This window comes from Oncorhynchus kisutch, linkage group LG5 (assembly GCF_002021735.2).
Source record: "Oncorhynchus kisutch isolate 150728-3 linkage group LG5, Okis_V2, whole genome shotgun sequence".
Lineage (NCBI taxonomy): Eukaryota > Metazoa > Chordata > Actinopteri > Salmoniformes > Salmonidae > Oncorhynchus > Oncorhynchus kisutch.
The window spans coordinates 56,878,501-56,903,701 of NC_034178.2; the positions used below are offsets into that span (position 1 = coordinate 56,878,501).

Genomic DNA, 25,201 nt, shown 5'->3' on the forward strand with positions numbered 1-25,201 from the left:
ACTAATGTAGAGTCTCTATCTATACGAGGATCATTACTAATGTAGAGTCTCTCTCTATACGAGGATCATTACTAATGTAGAGTCTCTCTCTATACGAGGATCATTACTAATGTAGAGTCTCTCTCTATACGAGGATCATTACTAATGTAGAGTCTCTATCTATACGAGGATCATTACTAATGTAGAGTCTCTATCTATACGAGGATCATTACTAATGTAGAGTCTCTCTCTATACGAGGATCATTACTAATGTAGAGTCTCTCTCTATACGAGGATCATTACTAATGTAGAGTCTCTCTCTATACGAGGATCATTACTAATGTAGAGTCTCTCTCTATACGAGGATCATTACTAATGTAGAGAGTCTCTCTCTATACGAGGATCATTATTAATGTAGAGTCTCTCTCTATACGAGGATCATTACTAATGTAGAGTCTCTCTCTATACAAGGATCATTACTAATGTAGAGTCTCTATCTATACGAGGATCATTACTAATGTAGAGTCTCTCTCTATACGAGGATCATTACTAATGTAGAGTCTCTATCTATACGAGGATCATTACTAATGTAGAGTCTCTCTCTATACGAGGATCATTACTAATGTAGAGTCTCTATCTATACGAGGATCATTACTAATGTAGAGTCTCTCTCTATACGAGGATCATTACTAATGTAGAGTCTCTATCTATACGAGGATCATTACTAATGTAGAGTCTCTCTCTATACGAGGATCATTACTAATGTAGAGTCTCTATCTATACGAGGATCATTACTAATGTAGAGTCTCTCTCTATACGAGGATCATTACTAATGTAGAGTCTCTATCTATACGAGGATCATTACTAATGTAGAGTCTCTCTCTATACGAGGATCATTACTAATGTAGAGTCTCTATCTATACGAGGATCATTACTAATGTAGAGTCTCTCTCTATACGAGGATCATTACTAATGTAGAGTCTCTCTCTATACGAGGATCATTACTAATGTAGAGTCTCTCTCTATACGAGGATCATTACTAATGTAGAGTCTCTATCTATACGAGGATCATTACTAATGTAGAGTCTCTCTCTATACGAGGATCATTACTAATGTAGAGTCTCTATCTATACGAGGATCATTACTAATGTAGAGTCTCTCTCTATACGAGGATCATTACTAATGTAGAGTCTCTCTCTATACGAGGATCATTACTAATGTAGAGTCTCTCTCTATACGAGGATCATTACTAATGTAGAGTATCTCTCTATACGAGGATCATTACTAATGTAGAGTATCTCTCTATACGAGGATCATTACTAATGTAGAGTCTCTCTCTATACGAGGATCATTACTAATGTAGAGTATCTCTCTATACGAGGATCATTACTAATGTAGAGTATCTCTCTATACGAGGATCATTACTAATGTAGAGTCTCTCTCTACACGAGGACCATGTCAATGCTATCTAATCCTGTTGTGTGACAGTAATGGGTCGTTCCATTAAGCCATTCTGGGGTTACGTGATGCAGGCAAATGGAGCCCTTGTGGGACAACAGACTGCAGAGGAGGTGAAATTAATACGCTTTGGTGGATCTAAAGGGTGTGTGTGTGTTCCAGTGTCTGTGTGTATTGTGTAAGTGCATGCATATGAGTTTGAGTGTGAGTGTGTGCCTAATGCAGTGATGGCACTTCAACACCCCCCACCCCTCTCTTCCCTCCCATCCTCAGATAGATCCTTCAAAAGACAATTTTTTGGATTGGCCTTTTTCCCTACGGAGAGCTGAAGTAAAACATTTTTAAAAAGTACTGAAGTAAAAAAAAGTATTAGGTGAACAACAGATAAGTAAAGAAATAAAAACAACAGTAAAAAAGACTGAAAAATAAAAGTAGCGAGGAAATATACAGTAGCGAGGCTATAACAGCAGCAAGGCTATAACAGCAGCAAGGCTATATACAGGCACAGGTTAGTCAGGCTGATTGAGGTAGTATGTATTGGTCGCATATGGGTCTTCCCAATGGACAATGACCCCAAGCATACTTCCAAAGTTGTGGCAAAATGGCTTAAGGACAACAAAGTCAAGGTATTGGAGTTGGTGCAACTGAGTCAGGTTTGTAGGACTCCTTGCTCGCACACACTTTTTCAGTTCTGCCCACAGATTTTCTATGGGATTTGTGACGGCCACTCCAATACCTTGACTTTGTTGTCCTTAAGCCATTTTGCCACAACTTTGGAAGTATGTTTGGGGTCATTGTCCATTGGGAAGACCCATATGCGACCAAGTTTTAACTTTAACTGATGTCTTGAGATGTTGCTTCAATATATCCACATAATTTTCCTCCCTCATGATGCCATCTATTTTGTGAAGTGCATCAGTCCCTCCTGCAGCTAAGCACCCACATAACATGATGCTGCCACCCTCGTGCTTCACAGTTGGGATGGTGTTCTTCGGCTTGCAAGCCTCTCCTTTTTTCCTCCAAACATAATGATGGTCATTACGGCCAAACAGTTTTATTTTTGTTTCATCAGATCAGAGGACATTTCTCCCAAAAAGTACGATATTTTTCCCCATGTGCAGTTGCAAACCGTGGTGTGGCTTTTTTATGGCAATTTTGGAGCAGTGGCTTCTTCCTTGCTGAGTGGCCTTTCAGGTTATGTCGAAATAGGACTCGTTTTACTGTGGATATAGATACTTTTGTACCGGTTTCCTCCAGCATCTTCACATGGTCTAGTTCTGTTGTTCTGGGATTGATTTGCACATTTCACACCAAAGTACGTTCATCTCTAGGAGACAGAACGCGTCTCCTTCCTGAGCGGTATGACGGCTGCGTGGTCCAATAGTGTTTATACTTGCGTACTGTTGTTTGTACAGATGAACATGTTACCTTCAGGCGTTTGGAAATCGTTCCCAAGGATGAACCAGACTTGTGGAGGTCTCCAATTTTTTTTCTGAGGTCTTGGCTGATTTCTTTTGATTTTCCCATGATGTCAAGCAAAGAGGCACTGAGTTGGAAGGTAGGCCTTGAAATACATCCACAGGTACACCTTCAATTGACTCAAATTATGTCAATTAGCCTATTAGAAGCTTATTAAGCCATGACATTTTCTGGAATTTTCCAAGCTGTTTAAAGGCAGTCACCTTAGTGTATGTAAACTTCTGACCCACTGGAATTGTGACACAGTGAATTAATTATAAGTGAAATAATCTGTCTGTAAACAATTGTTGGAAATATGACTTGTCATATCCACAAAGTAGATGTCCTAACCAGCATGCCAAAACTATAGTTTGTTAACAAGACATTTGTAGAGTTGTTGAAAAACTAGTTTTAATGACTCCAACCTAAGTGTATGTGAACTTCCAACTTCAACTGTATCTTGCATTAGTCATCTCATATGTATATACTGTATTTTGGTCAATGCCGCTCTGACATTGCTCGACCATATATTTATATATTCTTAATTCCATTCCTTTACTTAGATGTGTGTGTATTAGGTATTTGTTGTGGAATTGTTAGATATTACTTGTTAGATATTGCTACACTGTCGGAGATAGAAGAACAAGCATTTCGCTACACCCACAATAACATCTGCTAAACACGTGTGAGTGTATGATTTCATTTGATTTGATATCCTCTTTGATATCCTCTGTTTCCTCACTGATTAAAACAGGAACGACTCTGACCTGTGAAGAGAGAGAGAGAGAGACATAGATCATTTATTTAAATCAATAGAAAACCAGGAGTCTCAGAAGCTCTCTATCTATCCAGATCTGCTGAGGGTTCATTTATCTCCTTGTTTTCCTCAACACAGGAAGACAGTAAGGGAGGAGAGGAATACCTCACTAACACACCCCTCAGGAGTCTACCACAGAGATACAGTGTGTGTGTGTGTCTGACACAGCCAAACACACTCATCTCATAGCTCTGTTGATTCATGGAGTGTGTTTAAAGAAGTGTGTTGTCTGTGAGCAAAGCAGTCATGGCCTCAGGGTTTACAACATGCTCACCAGGGGTCACCAGGGGAGAAACAACTAAAAAATAAAGAGCAGAGAGTAGAGAGAACAGAGATAGGAGAGAGAACAGAGAGAACAGAGAATTTCAAGCAGACAGCCTAAGAAAATGAACAACAATGACAAACGGTTTGATGAAGAATGTAAAAACCTAAGAAAGAAATTGAGAATCCTATCCAACCAAAAACATAGAGACCTAGAAAACCTGAGTCTACGCCTTCACTATGGTGAACCACTAAAACAATAGAGAAATACAATACGGTAAAAGAAGGAACAGCATGTCGGAAATCAGCTCAATGTAATTGAAGAATCCATAGAATCTAACCACTTCTGGGAAAACTGGAGCACACTAAACAAACTACAACACAAAGAGTTATCTATCCAAAATGGAGGTGTGGATAAACCACTTCTCCAATCTTTTTGGCTCTATAACAAAGAACAAACAGTAAAAACATAAACATGATCAAATACAAATCTTAGAATCAACTATTAAAGACCAGAACCCACTGGATTCTCCAATTACCTTGAAGGAACTACAGGACAAAATAAAAACCCTCCAACCCAAAAAGGCCTGAGGTGTTGATGGTATCCCCAAAGAAATTATAAATTATACAGGCCACAAATTCCAATTGGCTATACTAAAACTCTTTAACATCATCCTTAGCTCTGGCATCTTCCCCAATATCTGGAACCAAAGACTGATAACCCCAATCCACAAAAGTGGAGCCAAATTTGACCCCAATAACTAACCGTGGGATATGGGTCAACATCAAACTTGGGAAAATCCTCTGCATTATCATTGACAGCAGACCTGTACATTTCCTCATTGAAAACAATGTATACTTCAAAAGGCACTCGCACATCCGAGCAGTCTAATTTGCAGGTTCATGGCAACAGTTGAACAAGATGAAGGAAAAAGGAAACCACACACTGCTCTTGATAGTATCACTGATATTTAATAAGCTTCCTCAGAGCTTGTGTGAATTTTTTTAAATTTGCACCCTTATGTAGACCTAGCCCCTCCCACATCCGTTCTACACATCGAATGGGGTTGAAGGAAAAGAGAAAAATAAATACGTTTTCAATATGCATATTACAAAAGTATATAAATAAGACGTCTGAAACACGTCTGTAAAATCACAATGAGGACATGAGGCCAAGTTTACATTAGTCATTGGGTACATCATACGAAAAACAGAAATCTTAAATAGGCACATAATTCATGTTCAAATTCACAACATAACATACATAGGCATTTCATCATTAATGTCTGGAGGGTGAAAATCCCAAAACATTCGCTTCTACTCAAGAGTATTATTGATATCACCTCCCCTGTCTGATATCTTAGCTTTCTCTATGCCACAAAATCTAAAAAGGTAGAAATATCATGCTTCCGACTGGATAATCCCCGTCGTTTCTCCCGATTTAACTTTTATGTTCCCTGATTCTCTGTTTGAGAGAATGAGAGGTTTTACCTACACAGCACAGCCCACATGGACATGATATAATGTCAATAACATGGGTGGTGGAACACGTATTAATGTCATTTATTTGGAACCGTTTTCCTGTATGTGGGTGGCAGAAATGTTCACACTTCATCATATTGTTGCACTGTGCACATCCTCTGCATTTATAGCTACCATTTGGCAGAGGGCGTAAAAGGGCTTATCTGATTTTCTTTTGTGGCAGGCAGTTGGCATGAACCAATTTATCACGTAAATTGCGACCTCTCCTATACACAATAAGTGGTGGATTTTTAAATTCAGCCTGCAAAGCTGGGTGATAAAATATGCCAGTGTTTCTTAACCGCATCTCCCACTTTTCGTGAGTTCAAAGTATATGTGGTTGTGAACATTACAGAGTGTTCTTTGGCTTTAGCGGGTCTTTTTTGCAGCAGTTCATCTCCTGTTTTTCCCAATGCCAAATTAAGAGCTTCATCCACACATTGTGGCGAATAGCCTCTTCATAGAAACCTCATGCGCATCTCCGATGCTGTTTCTAGATAATCCTCTGTGGAGTGGCATATACGGCGCAGCCTGAAAAACTGGCTTCTTCTAAGTCCTCTTTTTAATGGCTCAGGATGGAAGCTGTCCCCCTGCAATAGAGTATTTCTGTCAGTTTCTTTTCTATACAGAGTTGTAAACATTGTTACGTTTGATTTCTCAATCCGCATATCGAGGTAATGAACATGTTGAGTGTCACGTTCAATAGTGAATTTAAGATTGGGGTCAATGTCATTGAGTAGTGCCATAAAGTCTGACAGCTATTTTTCCGTTCCTTCCCATATGCAAAACATGTCGTCAATATATCGATACCACTTCAGGACTTTATTCAAAAATTTATTTTTGTTTTTATTATTAACAAAGCGTTCTTCAAAAAGACCCACATAAAGGTTAGCATAGCTCGGAGCGAATGTGGAGCCCATCGATGTTCTATTCGTTTGGAGGTAGTATTCATCATCAAACCTGAAATAGTTATATGTCAAAACATATTCAGCTCTAAAATAAAGTTTGTTGGTGGATTTCATTAGTATCTCTATCTCCCAAATAGTGTGCTAGTGCTGCCAGCCCCCTCCACATGGGGAATGCTGGTATATAGACTCTCGACATCTAATGTGACCAAAATACAGTCTTCTTTTAAACCCGTTATTGGTGAGATCTTGTTTATGAAGTCTATAGAGTCTTTTACATATGATGGCAATGCTTGCACATGAGTTTTAATAAAATAGTCTACAAAGTTCGACAATGGCTCTAGCATTGAGCCTATCCCTGCAACCACTGGTCTGCCTGGATAGTTACCTTGTTGTGTTTTAGGGTTGTGTAATTTCGGTCAAATGTATAAGCATGGACTTATGGCACATTTGCAACAAAGATATTCATATTCAGGTTTTGAGAAGAGATGGTATAATAGGGCTCCAGATTAGAGCATATTTCCCTTTGGAACACCTGTGTGGGATCAACACTCAGTTTTCTATAGAATCGTTCATTACTGAGTTGTCTCTGAAATTCTTCTTTATATTTTTAATAGTCTAAAACAACCACAGCACCTCCCTTGTCTGCAGGTTTAATAACCAAAGATGAATCTTTCATTAATTCATTGAGTGCCTGTTCTTCTGTTCTAGTGAGATTCTTCTGAATGTGGTTTGTTTGTCTCGTATATACTGAAATGGCGTCTTGTTCGACTAACCTACAATAGGTATTAATCGAGGAGTTGTTAACCATGGGACAGAATTTGCTTTTGGGCTTAAAATGGGTACCAGTTCTAGGCCCGAATCAGTATTTTGCTAAAACACATGCTTAAATGTAATCTTACGAAAGAACTCAAACAGATCTACTTTCGTATCGAATGGTTTATCTGTACATGTAGGTACAAAAGAGAGGCCCTTAGATAAGACTGAGACTTGAGCTTCAGTAAGGTTAATTACCACGTCCCGCTGTAGCTCCGTGTCCACGGCCTGTGTTCCTGGTCTCCTCTTCGACCGCTTGCCTCTCATACATCGTACACCCCTTGCCTCTCCTACATATTTATGAAATGCATATTGATATATTTGGTAGCACTTATTTGTTTTTCCCTTTGCCTTCCACATCCGTTCTACATATCAAATGAGGTTGGAGGGGCTAGGTCTACATAAGGGTGCTATTTTTGTATTTTATTCACAAAAGCTCTGAGGAAGACCGTGAGGCCGATACGTAAGCTTATTAAACCTCATTGAAAACAATGTACAAATGTAAAATTGGATTTTTACCAAATTACCGTACGACAGACCACGTATTCCCCCTGCACACCTTAATTGACAAACAAACAAACCAAAACAAAAGCAAAGTCTTCTCATGCTTTGTTGACTTAAAAAAAGCCAATATGGCATGCAAATTGATGGAAAGTGGTGTTGGGGGGGTAAACATACAACATAAAAAAATCTATGAACACAAACAACAAGTATGCTGTTAAAATTGGCAAAAAACACACACATTTCTTTCCACAGGGCCGTGGGGTGAGACAGGGCAGCTTAAGCCCCACCCTCTTCAACATATATATCAACAAATTGGCGCAGGCACTAGAACAGTCTGCAGCACCTGGCCTCACCCTACTAGAATTTGAAGTCAAATCTCTACTGTTTGCTGATTATTTGGTGTTTCTGTCCCCAACCAAGGAGGGCCTACAGCAGCACCTAGAGCTTCTGCACAGATTCTATCAGTGTAACGGGATTCCTCCTGGGAAGGAGAGGAGGACCAAAATGCAGCGTGGTTATCTTTATACATCTTTAATGAAGATGATAAATGAACAATATACAAAAACAAGAACCGTGAAAACCCGAAACAGCCCTGTCTGGTGCAACAAACACAGAGACAGGAACAATCACCCACAAAACCCAACACCAAACAGGCTACCTAAATATGGTTCCCAATCAGAGACAATGACTAACACCTGCCTCTGATTGAGAACCATATCAGGCCAAACACAGAAACAGACAAACTAGACACACAACATAGAATGCCCACACAGATCACACCCTGACCAAACAAAACATAGAAACATACAAAGCAAACTATGGTCAGGGTGTGACAATCAGACCTGGGCCCTGACAGTAAATCTCCTTAAAAAAGAAATTATGGTGTCAGTTGCCAGTGTAGCCGATGTGAAATTGCTAGCTAGTTAGCGGTGGTGCGCGCTAGTGGCGTTTCAATCGGTGACGTCACTTGCTCTGAGACCTTGAAGTAGTGGTTCCCCTTGCTCTGCAAGGGCCGCGGCTTTTGTGGAGAGATGGGTAACGATGCTTCGAGGGTTCGCGCCCAGGTCGGGGCGAGGGAACGGACGTAAAGTCTATACTGTTACACCAGGACCACAAATACAAATTCCATCTACACACCGTTGCCCTAGAGACCACAAAAAACTAACTGTAACGGCGTTCTTCATTTGTTGAAAGAGAGTCGGACCGAAATGCAGCGTGGTGGTTACTCATGTCTTTAATTAATGAAAAGTGACGATACATGAAATAACTATACAAAATACGAAAACAACAAACGGAACGTGAAACTTATTACAGCCTATCTGGTGAACACTACACAGAGACAGGAACAATCACCCACGAAAGACAAAGCGAAACTCAGGCTACCTAAATACGGTTCCCAATCAGAGGCAACGAGAATCACCTGACTGCTGATTGAGAACCGCCTCAGGCAGCCAAGCCTATACAACACCCCTAATCAGCCGCGATCCCAAATACTACAAACCCCAATACGAAATACAATAACATAAACCCCTGTCACACCCTGGCCTGACCAAATATATAACGAAAACACAAAATACAATGACCACGGCGTGACACTAACATACAGTACCTCGGCCTAAACATCAGGCGATGCTAAGTGACAGACAATTGTTTAGTCTACTTTGGCTACATGACTTGATAAACATCTCCCCTCTCTGAAAAATGAAACACCCCCTTACCACGACACCTCTCACCTTTAGCAATAAGCTAATGTGTATTATGAAGCAATTATGCATACAGTACATAACACACACACAAACGCGCACACACACAAAACAAGAGAGAGAGAGAGCAACAAAGGACAAAGACAAAGTCATGCAAGAACATACACACTGGATAGGACAACCCTACATGCAAATAACGACAGCCACTCAGGACCTATCATCGCAAGACACAGACTGGTTCAGTCAACTCTACAACAGAAGAGGTCTACAACTATACACTGACCAAGACACAGACTGGTTTAGTCAACTACAACAGAAGAGGCCAACAACTATCTCTGTCTCGGTCTCTCTCTGTCTCTGTCTCTTTCTGTCTCTTTCTCTCGGTCTCTCTCTTTCTCTCGGTCTCTCTAGGTCTCTGTCTCGCTCTTTCTCTAGGTCTCTGTCTCGCTCTTTCTCGGCCTCTCTCTTTCTCGGTCTCTCTCTTTCTCAGTCTCTCTCTTTCTCAGTCTCTCTCTTTCTCAGTCTCTCTCTCTTTCTCTCGGTCTCTCTCTCGGTCTCTGTCTTTCTCTCGGCCTCGGTCTCTGTCTTTCTCTCGGTCTCGGTCTTTCTCAGTCTCTCTCTCTCTTTCTCTCGGTCTCTCTCTCGGTCTCTGTCTTTCTCTCGGCCTCTGTCTTTCTCTCGGTCCCGGTCTCTCGCTTTCTCTCGGTCTCTCTCTTTCTCTCGGTCTCTGTCTTTCTCTCGGTCTCGGTCTCTGTCTTTCTCTCGGTCTCGGTCTCTGTCTTTCTCACGGTCTCTCTCTGTCTCTCTCTCGGTCTCTCTCTGTCTCTGTCTCGGTCTCGCTCTCGGTCTCGCTCTCGGTCTTGCTCTCGGTCTTGCTCTCGGTCTCTGAATTTCTCAGAACAAGAATAGACTGACAAGTTTCAGAAGAAAGTTCTTAGTTTCTGGACATTTTGAGCCTGTAATCGAACCCACAAATGCTGGTGCTCCAGATACTCAACTAGTCTAAAGAAGGCCAGTTTTATTGCTTCTTTATTCAGGACAACAGTTTTCAGCTGTGCTAACATAATTGCAAAAGGGTTTTGTAATGATCAATTAGTCTTTTAAATTGATAAACTTGGATTAGCTAACACAATGTGCCATTGGAACACAGGAGTGATGGTATCGACTGTATTTATGATCAATTGGGCAAACCTGAGAGGTATGTGTGTGTGTGTGTGCGTATATTAGTGTGTGTGTGTGTGTGTGTGTGTGTGCGGTGTGTGTGTGTGTGTGTGTGTGCTTGCTTGGTACTGAGAAAACATCACCTGCTCCTGACAGTAAGAAGGTACACTAAACAAAGATGGCCTCCAGTCATGTTTGGTTGCCAGGGTTATGACTGATGAAATATCAAACAAGTAGCAAATCCTTTCCTTTGTGTCCCAGACAGACTAAATGCACTGCCTGAAACATTAAATATCTTGTACTGTTGCTAAACAGACTAAATGCACTGCCTGAAACATTCAATATCTTTCACTGTTGCTACACAGACTAAAAACCAGGCAGAGATAATATTGATGATTGTGTTCATTAGCAAAAAAGAAGACTGTGACATACAGTAGAGATCTACAGTAGTGCTCCCTAGTGTGTTGATTCATTTAGTTGAATATCCAGCACCTGCTCAAAGCCAACTGAATGTTCTATATCCTTTACTAACTGTGATTATTAAGGAGGATAATGATCATTTAGGCTATGACCACACAGTGTCTATATGAGTGTTCTCTGTGAGGAATGATGAGGTCAAGAATAGGCCAGTCATGAATATGTAACAAACCCTCTGATCCTGCTGCTCCATTTGGAGGGGCCATAAAGTACGTAACACAAACACTTGGAGGGGCCATACAGTACGTAACACAAACACTTGGAGGGACCATACAGTACCTAACACAAACACTTGGAGGGACCATAAAGTACGTAACACAAACACTTGGAGAGACCATAAAATACGTAACACAAACACTTGGAGGGACCATACAGTACGTAACACAAACACTTGGAGAGACCATAAAGTACGTAACACAAACACTTGTAGGGACCATACAGTACGTAACACAAACACTTGGAGGGACCATAAAGTACGTAACACAAACACTTGGAGGGACCATAAAGTACGTAACACAAACACTTGGAGGGACCATACAGTACGTAACACAAACACTTGGAGGGACCATAAAGTACGTAACACAAACACTTGGAGGGACCATACAGTACGTAACACAAACACTTGGAGGGACCATACAGTACGTAACACAAACACTTGGAGGGACCATACAGTACGTAACACAAACACTTGGAGGGACCATACAGTACGTAACACAAACACTTGGAGGGACCATACAGTACGTAACACAAACACTCGGAGGGACCATACAGTAAGTAACACAAACACTTGGAGGGACCATAAAGTACGTAACACAAACACTTGGAGGGACCATAAAGTACGTAACACAGACACTTGGAGGGACCATAAAGTACGTAACACAAACACTTGGAGGGACCATACAGTACGTAACACAAACACTTGGAGGGACCATACAGTACGTAACACAAACACTCGGAGGGACCATACAGTAAGTAACACAAACACTTGGAGGGACCATAAAGTACGTAACACAAACACTTGGAAGGACCATAAAGTACGTAACACAAACACTTGGAGGGACCATAAAGTACGTAACACAGACACTTGGAGGGACCATAAAGTACGTAACACAAACACTTGGAGGGACCATACAGTACGTAACACAAACACTTGGAGGGACCATAAAGTACGTAACACAAACACTTGGAGGGACCATACAGTACGTAACACAAACACTTGGAGGGACCATACAGTACGTAACACAAACACTTGGAGGGACCATACAGTACGTAACACAAACACTTGGAGGGACCATACAGTACGTAACACAAACACTTGGAGGGACCATACAGTACGTAACACAAACACTTGGAGGGACCATAAAGTACGTAACACAAACACTTGGAGGGACCATACAGTACATAACACAGACACTTGGAGGGACCATACAGTACGTAACACAGACACTTGGAGAGACCATACAGTACGTAACACAGACACTTGGAGGGACCATAAAGTACGTAACACAGACACTTGGAGGGACCATACAGTACGTAACACAGACACTTGGAGGGACCATACAGTACGTAACACAGACACTTGGAGGGACCATACAGTACGTAACACAGACACTTGGAGGGACCATACAGTACGTAACACAAAAACTTGGAGGGACCATACAGTACGTAACACAAACACTTGGAGGGACCATACAGTACGTAACACAAACACTTGGAGGGACCATAAAGTACGTAACACAGACACTTGGAGGGACCATAAAGTACGTAACACAGACACTTGGAGGGACCATAAAGTACGTAACACAAACACTTGGAGGGACCATACAGTACGTAACACAAACACTTGGAGGGACCATACAGTACGTAACACAGACACTTGGAGGGACCATAAAGTACGTAACACAAACACTTGGAGGGACCATACAGTACGTAACACAAACACTTGGAGGGACCATACAGTACGTAACACAAACACTTGGAGGGACCATACAGTACGTAACACAAACACTCGGAGGGACCATACAGTACGTAACACAAACACTTGGAGGGACCATAGAGTACGTAACACACACACGTGGAGGGACCATAAAGTACGAAACACACACACACTTGGAGGGACCATAAAGTACGTAACACAAACACTTGGAGAGACCATACAGTAACACAGACACTTGGAGGGACCATAAAGTACGTAACACAGACACTTGGAGAGACCATACAGTAACACAGACACTTGGAGGGACCATAAAGTACGTAACACACACACTTGGAGGGACCATAGAGTACGTAACACACACACTTGGAGGGACCATACAGTACGTAACACACTCACTTGGAGGGACCATAAAGTACGAAACACACACACTTGGAGGGACCATAAAGTACGTAACACAGACACTTGGAGGGACCATAAAGTACGTAACACAGACACTTGGAGAGACCATAAAGTACGAAACACACACACTTGGAGGGACCATAAAGTACGTAACACAGACACTTGGAGAGACCATAAAGTACGAAACACACACATTTGGAGGGACCATAAAGTACGAAACACACACACTTGGAGGGACCATAAAGTACGTAACACACACACTTGGAGGGGCCACACACTAACACACACACTTGGAGAGACCATAAAGTACGTAACACAGACACTTGGAGAGACCATAAAGTACGAAACACACACACTTGGAGGGAGCATAAAGTACGAAACACAGACACTTGGAGGGACCATAAAGTACGTAACACAAACACTTGGAGGGACCATAAAGTACGTAACACAGACACCTGGAGGGACCATAAAGTACGTAACACAGACACTTGGAGAGACCATAAAGTACGAAACACACACACTTGGAGGGACCATAAAGTACGTAACACAAACACTTGGAGAGACCATACAGTAACACAGACACTTGGAGAGACCATAAAGTACGTAACACAGACACCTGGAGGGACCATAAAGTACGTAACACAGACACTTGGAACACACACACTTGGAGGGACCATAAAGTACGTAACACAGACACTTGGAGGGACCATAAAGTACGTAACACAAACACTTGGAGAGACCATACAGTAACACAGACACTTGGAGAGACCAAAAAGTACGTAACACAGACACTTGGAGGGACCATAAAGTACGTAACACAGACACTTGGAGAGACCATAAAGTACGTAACACAGACACTTGGAGGGACCATAAAGTACGTAACACAAACACTTGGAGAGACCATAAATTACGTAACACAGACACTTGGAGGGACCATAAAGTACGTAACACAAACACTTGGAGAGACCATACAGTAACACAGACACTTGGAGAGACCATACAGTAACACAGACACTTGGAGAGACCATAAAGTACGTAACACAGACACTTGGAGGGACCATAAAGTACGTAACACAGACACTTGGAGGGACCATAAAGTACGAAACACACACACTTGGAGCGACCATAAAGTACCTAACACAGACACTTGGAGAGACCATACAGTAACACAGACACTTGGAGGGACCATAAAGTACGTAACACACACACTTGGAGGGACCATACAGTAACACACACACTTGGAGAGACCATACAGTAACACAGACACTTGGAGAGACCATAAAGTACGTAACACAGACACTTGGAGGGACCATAAAGTACGTAACACAAACACTTGGAGAGACCATACAGTAACACACACACTTGGAGGGACCATACAGTATGTAACACAGACACTTGGAGGGACCATAAAGTACGTAACACAGACACTCGGAAGGACCATACAGTACGTAACACAGACACTTGGAGGGACCATAAAGTACGTAACACAGACACTTGGAGGGACCATAAAGTACGAAACACACACACTTGGAGCGACCATAAAGTACCTAACACAGACACTTGGAGAGACCATACAGTAACACAGACACTTGGAGGGACCATAAAGTACGTAACACACACACTTGGAGGGACCATAAAGTAAGTAACACACACACTTGGAGGGACCATAAAGTACGTAACACAGACACTTGGAGAGACCATACAGTAACACAGACACTTGGAGGGACCATAAAGTACGTAACACACACACTTGGAGGGACCATAAAGTATGTAACACAAACACTTGGAGGGACCATACAGTACGTAACACAGACACTTGTAAGGACCATACAGTACGTAACACAGACACTTGGAGGGACCATACAGTACGTAACACAGACACTTGGAGGGACCATAAAGTACGTAACACAAACACTTGTAAGGACCATACAGTACGTAACACACACACTTGTAAGGACCATACAGTACGTAACACACGCACTTGGAGGGACCATAAAGTACGTAACACAGACACTTGGAGAGACCATAAAGTACGTAACACAGACACTTGGAGGGACCATAAAGTACGTAACACAAACACTTGGAGAGACCATACAGTAACACACACACTTGGAGGGACCATACAGTATGTAACACAGACACTTGGAGGGACCATAAAGTACGTAACACAGACACTCGGAAGGACCATACAGTACGTAACACAGACACTTGGAGGGACCATAAAGTACGTAACACAGACACTTGGAGGGACCATAAAGTACGAAACACACACACTTGGAGCGACCATAAAGTACCTAACACAGACACTTGGAGAGACCATACAGTAACACAGACACTTGGAGGGACCATAAAGTACGTAACACACACACTTGGAGGGACCATAAAGTAAGTAACACACACACTTGGAGGGACCATAAAGTACGTAACACAGACACTTGGAGAGACCATACAGTAACACAGACACTTGGAGGGACCATAAAGTACGTAACACACACACTTGGAGGGACCATAAAGTACGTAACACAAACACTTGGAGGGACCATACAGTACGTAACACAGACACTTGTAAGGACCATACAGTACGTAACACAGACACTTGGAGGGACCATACAGTACGTAACACAGACACTTGGAGGGACCATAAAGTACGTAACACAAACACTTGTAAGGACCATACAGTACGTAACACACACACTTGTAAGGACCATACAGTACGTAACACACGCACTTGGAGGGACCATAAAGTACGTAACACAGACACTTGGAGAGACCATAAAGTACGAAACACACACACTTGGAGGGACCATAAAGTACGTAACACAGACACTTGGAGAGACCATAAAGTACGAAACACACACACTTGGAGGGACCATAAAGTACGAAACACACACACTTGGAGGGACCATAAAGTACGTAACACACACACTTGGAGGGGCCATACACTAACACACACACTTGGAGAGACCATAAAGTACGTAACACAGACACTTGGAGAGACCATAAAGTACGAAACACACACACTTGGAGGGAGCATAAAGTACGAAACACAGACACTTGGAGGGACCATAAAGTACGTAACACACACTTGGAAGGACCATAAAGTACGTAACACAGACACTTGGAGGGACCATAAAGTACGTGCTGTTGTTGTGGGGCGTTAAGTGCCTTGCTCAAGAGCACAAATGGCAGCCAATGGCATCTAGGATTTGATAGCAGCAACCCTACAGTTGCCAACTCACACAAAAGGACATGGGTAAAGTGCATGGATGGCAAATAGTGTTTTGTAGTAAAAATGTGTAATATAAAATGTGTAATATGCATGTGTGTGTAGTCTCCTACCACAACCGATGTGTGTTTGCCAAAGCAAGACCAGTATCTGTGTGAGTGTGTGCGTCCATTTGTGCATTCATGTGTTTATATGAGTGGCACATGGCTGCGAGGCCTAATTTACCAGGGTGGGCTCATCTGCCTGGGGTTACCGTGGTGATTAAAGCCATTCTGGAGTGGCTGGTGAGTCCTGCATTTTCACCTCCTGGGCCATCATCATCCCATCTCTCTTCTCATTTCTCCCACTCTATCTCTATCCAATATTCTGTTTTTCAGATGTAATTTGGTTAATTCTGGTGAGAGCGTCGTGGCTGTTGAGGCCTCCTATGTTACATCCTCTTGGTTCTGTTGAGGCCTCCTATGTTACATCCTCTTGGTTCTGTTGAGGCCTATGTTACATCCTCTTGGTTCTGTTGAGTCATCCTCTTGGTTCTGTTGAGTCATCCTATGTTACATCCTCTTGGTTCTGTTGAGGCCTCTTATGTTACATCCTCTTGGTTCTGTTGAGGCCTCCTATGTTACATCCTCTTGGTTCTGTTGAGGCCTATGTTACATCCTCTTGGTTCTGTTGAGTCATCCTCTTGGTTCTGTTGAGTCATCCTATGTTACATCCTCTTGGTTCTGTTGAGGCCTCCTATGTTACATCCTCTTGGTTCTGTTGAGGCCTCCTATGTTACATCCTCTTGGTTCTGTTGAGGCCTCCTATGTTACATCCTCTTGGTTCTGTTGAGGCCTCCTATGTTACATCCTCTTGGTTCTGTTGAGTCATCCTCTTGGTTCTGTTGAGTCATCCTATGTTACATCCTCTTGGTTCTGTTGGTCTCCCTAGAAACCAAATAAATTAGAGGGTTTGTCTGGCCCCTATCTGACTCTGTCTACCTCGTCCCTCCCTCGGCCTCTCTCTCTCTCTCTCTCTCTCTCTCTCTCTCTCCACTTCCTCTCTCTGTGATAACAGATAAGGATTAGAGAAAAAAGAGTGAGGTGAGAGAGAGTGTTGTAATTAGAACCCCCAGGGACTCTGACGCTAAAATGACTGACTTGAGAGTGTGTGTGTGCATGTGATTATGTCCATCTGTGGTGGTCGTGAAGTAGTTAAAAGGCGTGATAGAGAGTGTGTGGACATAAGTGAGCATGCTGTTTGTTTGCATGTGTTAGAAGGTGTGATTAAGAGTGTGTATGGGGGCATGTGTGTGTACATGTGCTTATGGTCTGTTAGAACAAAAAGAGTGAGCGAGTGTATGTGTGTCCATGCCTGTATGTGTGTGATTAAAAATAGGGTAAGGAGTTGTGGAGATGCTGACAAATCCATTAATTCAAGTCTCAGAAATCTATCAGGGGCATAATAACAAGCACCAGAACCTCCTGCTATCCCCTAACCCCCCTCATCAAACCTCCTCATATCCCCCTCCTCATACCTCATAATAGTCTTCTGCTGCCTTACAATACATCACTGTGTCTTCTGCTGCCTTACAATACATCACTGTGTCTTCTGCTGTCTTACAAAACATCAATACATCATAACAATGTGTCTTCGGCTGCCTTACAATACATCACTGTGTCTTCGGCTGCCTTACAATACATCACTGTGTCTTCTGCAGCCTTACAATACATCACTGTGTCTTCTGCTGCCTTACAATACATCACTGTCTTCTGTTGCCTTCCAATACATCACTGTGTCTTCTGCTGCCTTACAATACATCACATCACTGTGTCTTCTGCAGCCTTACAATACATCACTGTGTCTTCTGCTGCCTTACAATACATCACTGTCTTCTGTTGCCTTCCAATACATCACTGTGTCTTCTGCTGCCTTACAATACATCACATCACTGTGTCTTCTGCTGCCTTACAATACATCACATCACTGTATCTTCTGCTGCCTTACAATACATCACTGTGTATTCTGCTGCCTTACAATACATCACATCACTGTGTCTTCTGCTGCCTTACAATACATCACATCACTCTGTCTTCTGCTGCCTTACAATACATCACTGTGTCTTCTGCTGCCGTACAATACATCACTGTGTCTTCTGCTGCCTTACAATACATCACTGTGTCTTCTGCTGCCTTACAATACATCACTGTGTATTCTGCTGCCTTACAATACATCACTGTGTCTTCTGCTGCCGTACAATACATCACTGTGTCTTCTGCTGCCTTACAATACATCACTGTGTCTTCCGCTGCCTTACAATACATCCTATCACTGTGTATTCTGCTGCCTTACAATACATCATATCACTGTGTATTCTGCTGCCTTACAATACATCACTGTGTCTTCTGCTGCCTTACAATACATCACTGTGTCTTCTGCTGCCTTACAATACATCACATCACTGTGTCTTCTGCTGCCTTACAATACATCATATCACTGTGTCTTCTGCTGCCTTACAATACATCCTATCACAGGTGTATTCTGCTGCCTTACAATGCATCACTGTGTCTTCTGCTGCCTTACAATACATCACATCACTGTGTCTTCTGCTGCCTTACAATACATCACATCACTGTGTCTTCTGCTGCCTTACAATACATCACATCACTGTGTATTCTGCTGCCTTACAATACATCACATCACTGTGTCTTCTGCTGCCTTACAATACATCACATCACTGTGTCTTCTGCTGCCTTACAATACATCACTGTGTCTTCTGCTGCCTTACAATACATCACATCACTGTGTCTTCTGCTGCCTTACAATACATCACATCACTTTGTATTCTGCTGCCTTACAATACATCACATCACTGTGTCTTCTGCTGCCTTACAATACATCACATCACTGTGTCGTCTGCTGCCTTACAATACATCACTGTGTATTCTGCTGCCTTACAATACATCAATACATCATAACACTGTGTCTTCTGCTGCCTTACAATACATCACTGTGTCTTCTGCTGCCTTACAATACATCAATACATCATAACACTGTGTCTTCTTCTGCCTTACAATACATCATATCACTGTGACAGATTGACTGTGAGTCCCAATCTACTACCTCAGTACTCACTATGCATCCTGGACTGACATATACAGTCTCTTTCCCCTGTCTATCTGAGAGAATACTTCCAGTCCTATAGTGAGACTATTTTCTGATTTGCCCACAAGGGTAGTCGAGAAGGGGGATGGAGAGGGAGGTGAGGAGATGAGAGGAACGGGGGATGGTGAGGTTGATTTGAAGGCTCCAATATTAACAGTGAAAGGCCATCTGTATGCATTTGGCCTCTCCTCTGTCCTCTCCTCTGTCATATCACACACACTTTCTAAGAAGCCCTGGGTAACAGTCCTTTGTTGTTGGAATGAATTTTTACAGTTTTTTTTTATCATATTTTAAATAACTTGCATAAAATACACTTTATGATACTGTCATGAAGCATTATGACCTTCCTGTGTCACTTTACTTGGACTAAGAAAATACACTTTATGATACTGTCATGAAGCATTATGACCTTCCTGTGTCACTTTACTTGGACTAAGAAAATACACTTTATGATCGTGTCAAAAAGCATTATGACCATCATCATCATATAACGGTGACTAACCCCATTCCGTACAAATTTGCGCAATTGCAACATTCAAACGAGGCTGCAATGAAAACTAATATGACTGAAGCGACTGTGTTGACATCAACATCTGGGGTGTGAATTACATTTCTATTCAAGCATTGATTGACATGGTAATGGTCCAATAGTATTGGAGAAAAGTTGAAAAAACGGACCCCTCCGACGCTGTACGTTAAATTGTGACGTGTCATGACGTAATGAACAGCACGCATAAAGAAACTCATTCTGTGTCTTACAGCCTCTCTCCACCAGGTGTAGAGCTTCTATCGCTGTTTAAAAACAAGACAGGGACAGGGACAGGGACAGGGGGGATACCTAGTCATTTACCTAGTCAAAAGCCACGACAGCCACTGTTTACTTCTGAAGATGACTTCAGCGTCGCCCTAAAAACGCGATTTAAATTCAACACAAACCTTCAAATAGGTATGTAATGACACCTTATATAAACTCTTTATAGTGTTTTATTTACATTTCAGAGGTGATAAGGTGATAAGTTGGACAGATCGGGTGAAAAATGCTGTTTGGACCTCTGTACGCCTATGAAGATATTCCACAAAAAAATATACAGTGTCCAGCTACAATTTACAACATTAACAATGTCTACACTGTATTTTTGATCAATTTGATGTTATTTTAATGAACAAAAAATGTGCTTTTCTTTCAAAAACAAGAACATTTCTAAGTGACCCAAATCTTTTGAACGGTAGAGTCTCTCTGCCTTTCACTATGACGCAATAGATGTTGCTTCCGCACCCGTCATTTTTAAAAAGACCGGCGGAGCTCATTGCCTTCTTGAATCATACAGAGATGGGCATCATGAAGGGCTCGTCATTGGTTTTGTTGGAAAGGGGAGAAATTGTCTTTTACAATGGTATTGATATTACAGTTGATCTGGAAGTATAAAATAAGGTCAATTGTACAGAATTGTACAGAATTGTATGGTAGATGTACATTTTTCGTGAACCAATTCTTTGTGGCTTGCTAGCTAGCTAGTTAGCCTTATTGACTTACTATGGACTTGCTGTACCCATTCACTGAACTGTCTCCAGCCAGGACAATAATGGCAATAGAGACGAAACAAGATATACGTACACAAAGCAACCGTTTTACTTCATAACTATCAGCTAGCTATATGTGAATCATAATAATGGAGCTAGCCAAATAGTATAGAAGGCAAAAATGACCTAATATTAACTAACATTATGCAAGATAGAAGGCAATTCATTATGGCTAGCTAGCTAAGAATTATTCATGGGTATCTGGTTAGCTAACAGTACTAGTAGCTAGCCAGTTACCCCTATTGACATATTATGGGTAAACATGCCAAAATTAACACAATGTATTTATTAACATATCAAGATAAAATGTTGTAGTCAGGCAACATATAGGAAGTGAATAGGCATCATTCCATTCTGAAGTCAGAGTGTATTTTCTCTCGCTTCAGCTCATGTGTAATTTTGTACATAATTGCTTCATATTTCGTGGCATACTTTCCATTGAAGCTTGCATCGATGCATGCTTCAAAACTTTTATTTAGACTCATACTCCAACCCTGCATTTTGAGAAACACCCTTTTTAAATGGGAATCAATTGGTCTCCACAAAGAGAGTAAAACAAACGTGTGTGTGTGTGTGTCCGACTGACTAATGGTCAGATAAGGTGTTCTAACACAAAGAACTCCCATTTTTCTGACAGCATCTCAAAGTTGGAACACCGCTGACAACACAGAAACCACAAACACACACACACTTGCATCAATACTGACAGCAGACCAAACACACTGGGAGAGACAAGAATCCAGCAGCAGGTAAATGCACTTACACGCACATGCGCACACTCACACTCACATTCACACACACACACACACACTCAGATTCCCACGCACACACTCACATTCACACTCACATTCACACACACACACACACACTCAGATTCCCACGCACACACTCACATTCACACACACACACACACACACACACACACACACACACACAGATTCCCACGAACACACTCACATTCACAGGCACACACGCGTGGGAGAGTCATGACAATGGCATCACCAACCATCAACAGAGAGACAGGAGTAGTCATACACAGAACACACCAATACAGCAGACACTCAGTACAGACAGACACTCAGTACAGACAGACAGAGTGTGGATGATAAAGGGGCAATCTGCAGCTGCTACATCCATTTTTTTTACTTTTGTAAATGAATGATATTACCAATTGATTATTAAAGTATATAACTTATAAATGAATGATATTACCAATTGATTAGTAAAGTATATAACTTCTAAATTAATGTTATATACCAATTGATTCTTAAAGAATATAACTTATAAATGCCTATTGAGCTTAGTTCAACAGTCAAACCCCATCAGAACCAAAAATATAAGCTTGTTCTATTCTAATATTTGTAAACATTGTAAATGTAAACAAACACTGTATAGCTTCAAAACGCTTAAAACTATCATTTTGATATCTTGGATGGTTAGTCCTTGCATCCATAGCTCTGTATATCAATTTGAGAGTGGTTACATTTCACTAGGCCCATCCCTCAGCTTTTTACCAAAACAAAGGCAGGGAAATGTATTTATTATGGTTTCAACTGCGGACTGCCCCTTTAAAGAGACAGAGTATGATGGGCAAAGGACAGCAGTGACATGTACACACACTACACTGGTTTGTCAATACCAGCAATCAACTGTGTCAGACACATTAAGAGTGTGTGTGTATCTGGTAGTATTGACACTGCTACACACACTGTTAATAAATTATAGAAATGTCATTTTTGTCTTACAAAACTTACAATATAGCAAACCACCATACAATTATGTGATGGACAAATGATAGAATACACAAGATAGACAAACTAACCACCTTATTGCTCAGATGATTGATTACAAAGAAGAAATAAAACAGCTTTTGTGTTGGACAATGACAAATGGACCAGTTTGATGAAAACCATTTCAATATTCCGCAAAAGACGATTGGAAGGATTTTTCATGTTCATGAATGACAACATTATTGTATGAAAATATCAACAAGAGGACAATCAGAAACAGTTTTTACAACTAAAAATCATATTTTAAAATCCTATAAAGCATGGTAGAGTGAACATGTGTAGCCATGAGAAAAATATGAGCAGAGCTCTCTAACAAAAGCCTCTGCACAGACAGCTCAACACACACACACACACACCTCTAAAGAGAGACAAGTTACCTCTTTTGGAGACGGTTTCCTGACCAGGTGAAATACTGCTTCACTCTCTCTCTCTGTCCAACTAGCTCTGACTCGTTCCACACACACACACACACACACACACACAGCTCCTCCATCTGCCACCGCCCCCTTGCCTTCTCCATGCCCACCTCATGAATTATTAATTAGCCCCAGGGCAAACACGCTCCACTGCTTGAACGGACACACACACGCACCCACGCAGGCTCGCTCACAGACAAATACACACTTACAGCTTACACACCCACACACACACACACACACACAAATGCATCTACACACCAGCACGCTCAAGCACACACACACACATACATACATACATACATGACCACATAAAAGCCTAAACACACGTCATCGTGAAAGCACATGCAGAGCATACTCATACTCCTATATAAAGACACAGTCAATCATGCGTGAACACAGACCACGAACAAACACACACATTAACACTTGCCCACACACACACACACAGTCACACACACACACAGTTCCATCTTCCCAGGCGTAGCTGGAGATGTAGCCCATCGAGGATGAACCTCATCTGGGAGGGATTACAGCACTGTTATGGCCAACCCTTCCACGACTGGAGGGGTCAGGCAGGCCAGAGAGATCGTGTGGGTGGGTGTATGTTTATCAGACCAAGCCTCCATGCTGCTCCTCCCTTCCCATAGGCTGAAATTCAAACGGGAAGTGCCCGTGGTAAGGACTGTTAAACGCTGGTCTGACCAATCGGAATCCATGCTTCAATATTGTTTTGATCACGGGGACTGTGATATGTTCCGGGTTGCCTCTGAGAATAACATTAACGTATACACAGACATGGTGGCGGAGTTCATCACTGTGACTATTAAAACCTACCCAAACCAAAAACCGTGGCTAGATAGCATCACTTGAGCAAAACTGAAAGTGCAAACCACCGCATTTAACAACAGCAAGGTGGCTGGGAATATGGTTGAGTACAAACAGTCCAGATATGCCCTTCATAAGGCAATCAAATTGTCAGTACAGAGACAAAGTGGAGTCGCAATTCAATGGCTCAGGCACAAGACGTATATGGCAGGGACTCCGGACAATCACCAATTATAAAGGGAAAACACAGAAGTCTTGCTCCCGGACAAGCTAAACACCTTCTTTGCCCACTTTGAGCTATCGTTCCCCTTGGCTGACATGAGTAAGACATTTAAGCGTGTTAACACTCGCAAGGCTGCCGGCCCAGACGGCATCCCTAGCCATGTCCTCAGAGCATGAGCAGACCAGCTGGCTGGAGTGTTTACAGACATGTTCAATCTCTCCCTATCCCAGTCTGTTGTCCCCACTTGCTATAAAATGTCCACTATTGTCCCTGTACCCAAGAAAGCGAAGATAACTGAACTAAATGACTATCGCCCCGTAGCACTCACTTCTGTAATCATGAAGTGCTTTAAGAGGCTAGTTAAGGCTTATATCACCTCCACCTTATCTGTCACCCTAGACCCACTTCAATTTGCTTACCGCCCCAATAGATACACAGATGACACAATCACCATCGAACTGCACATTGCCATATCCCATCTGGACAAAATAAATACGTATGTAAGAACACTGTTCATTGACTACACCTCAGCCTTCAACACCATAGTACCCTCCAAGCTCATCATTAATCTTGGGGCCCTGGGTCTGAACCCCGTCTT

The 25,201-nt window shown here is 42.0% G+C and overlaps 1 protein-coding gene across 8 annotated transcripts in view; it reads right to left on the reverse strand.

Moving 5' to 3' along the window:
* LOC109891615 (neurofascin) overlaps nt 1-25,201 on the reverse strand; it is a 143,992-nt gene that overhangs the window by 73,980 nt on the left and 44,811 nt on the right. For 7 of the 8 annotated variants that reach the window (XM_031825472.1, XM_031825468.1, XM_031825471.1 and 4 more), the window contains exon 1: nt 23,514-23,602. The exons of the other annotated variant lie outside the window; for it this stretch is intronic. The gene's annotated coding sequence lies outside the window, so the exon portion shown is untranslated. Of the gene's footprint in view, nt 1-23,513; nt 23,603-25,201 lie in introns of those variants that run through there. 8 annotated transcript variants of the gene reach the window in all.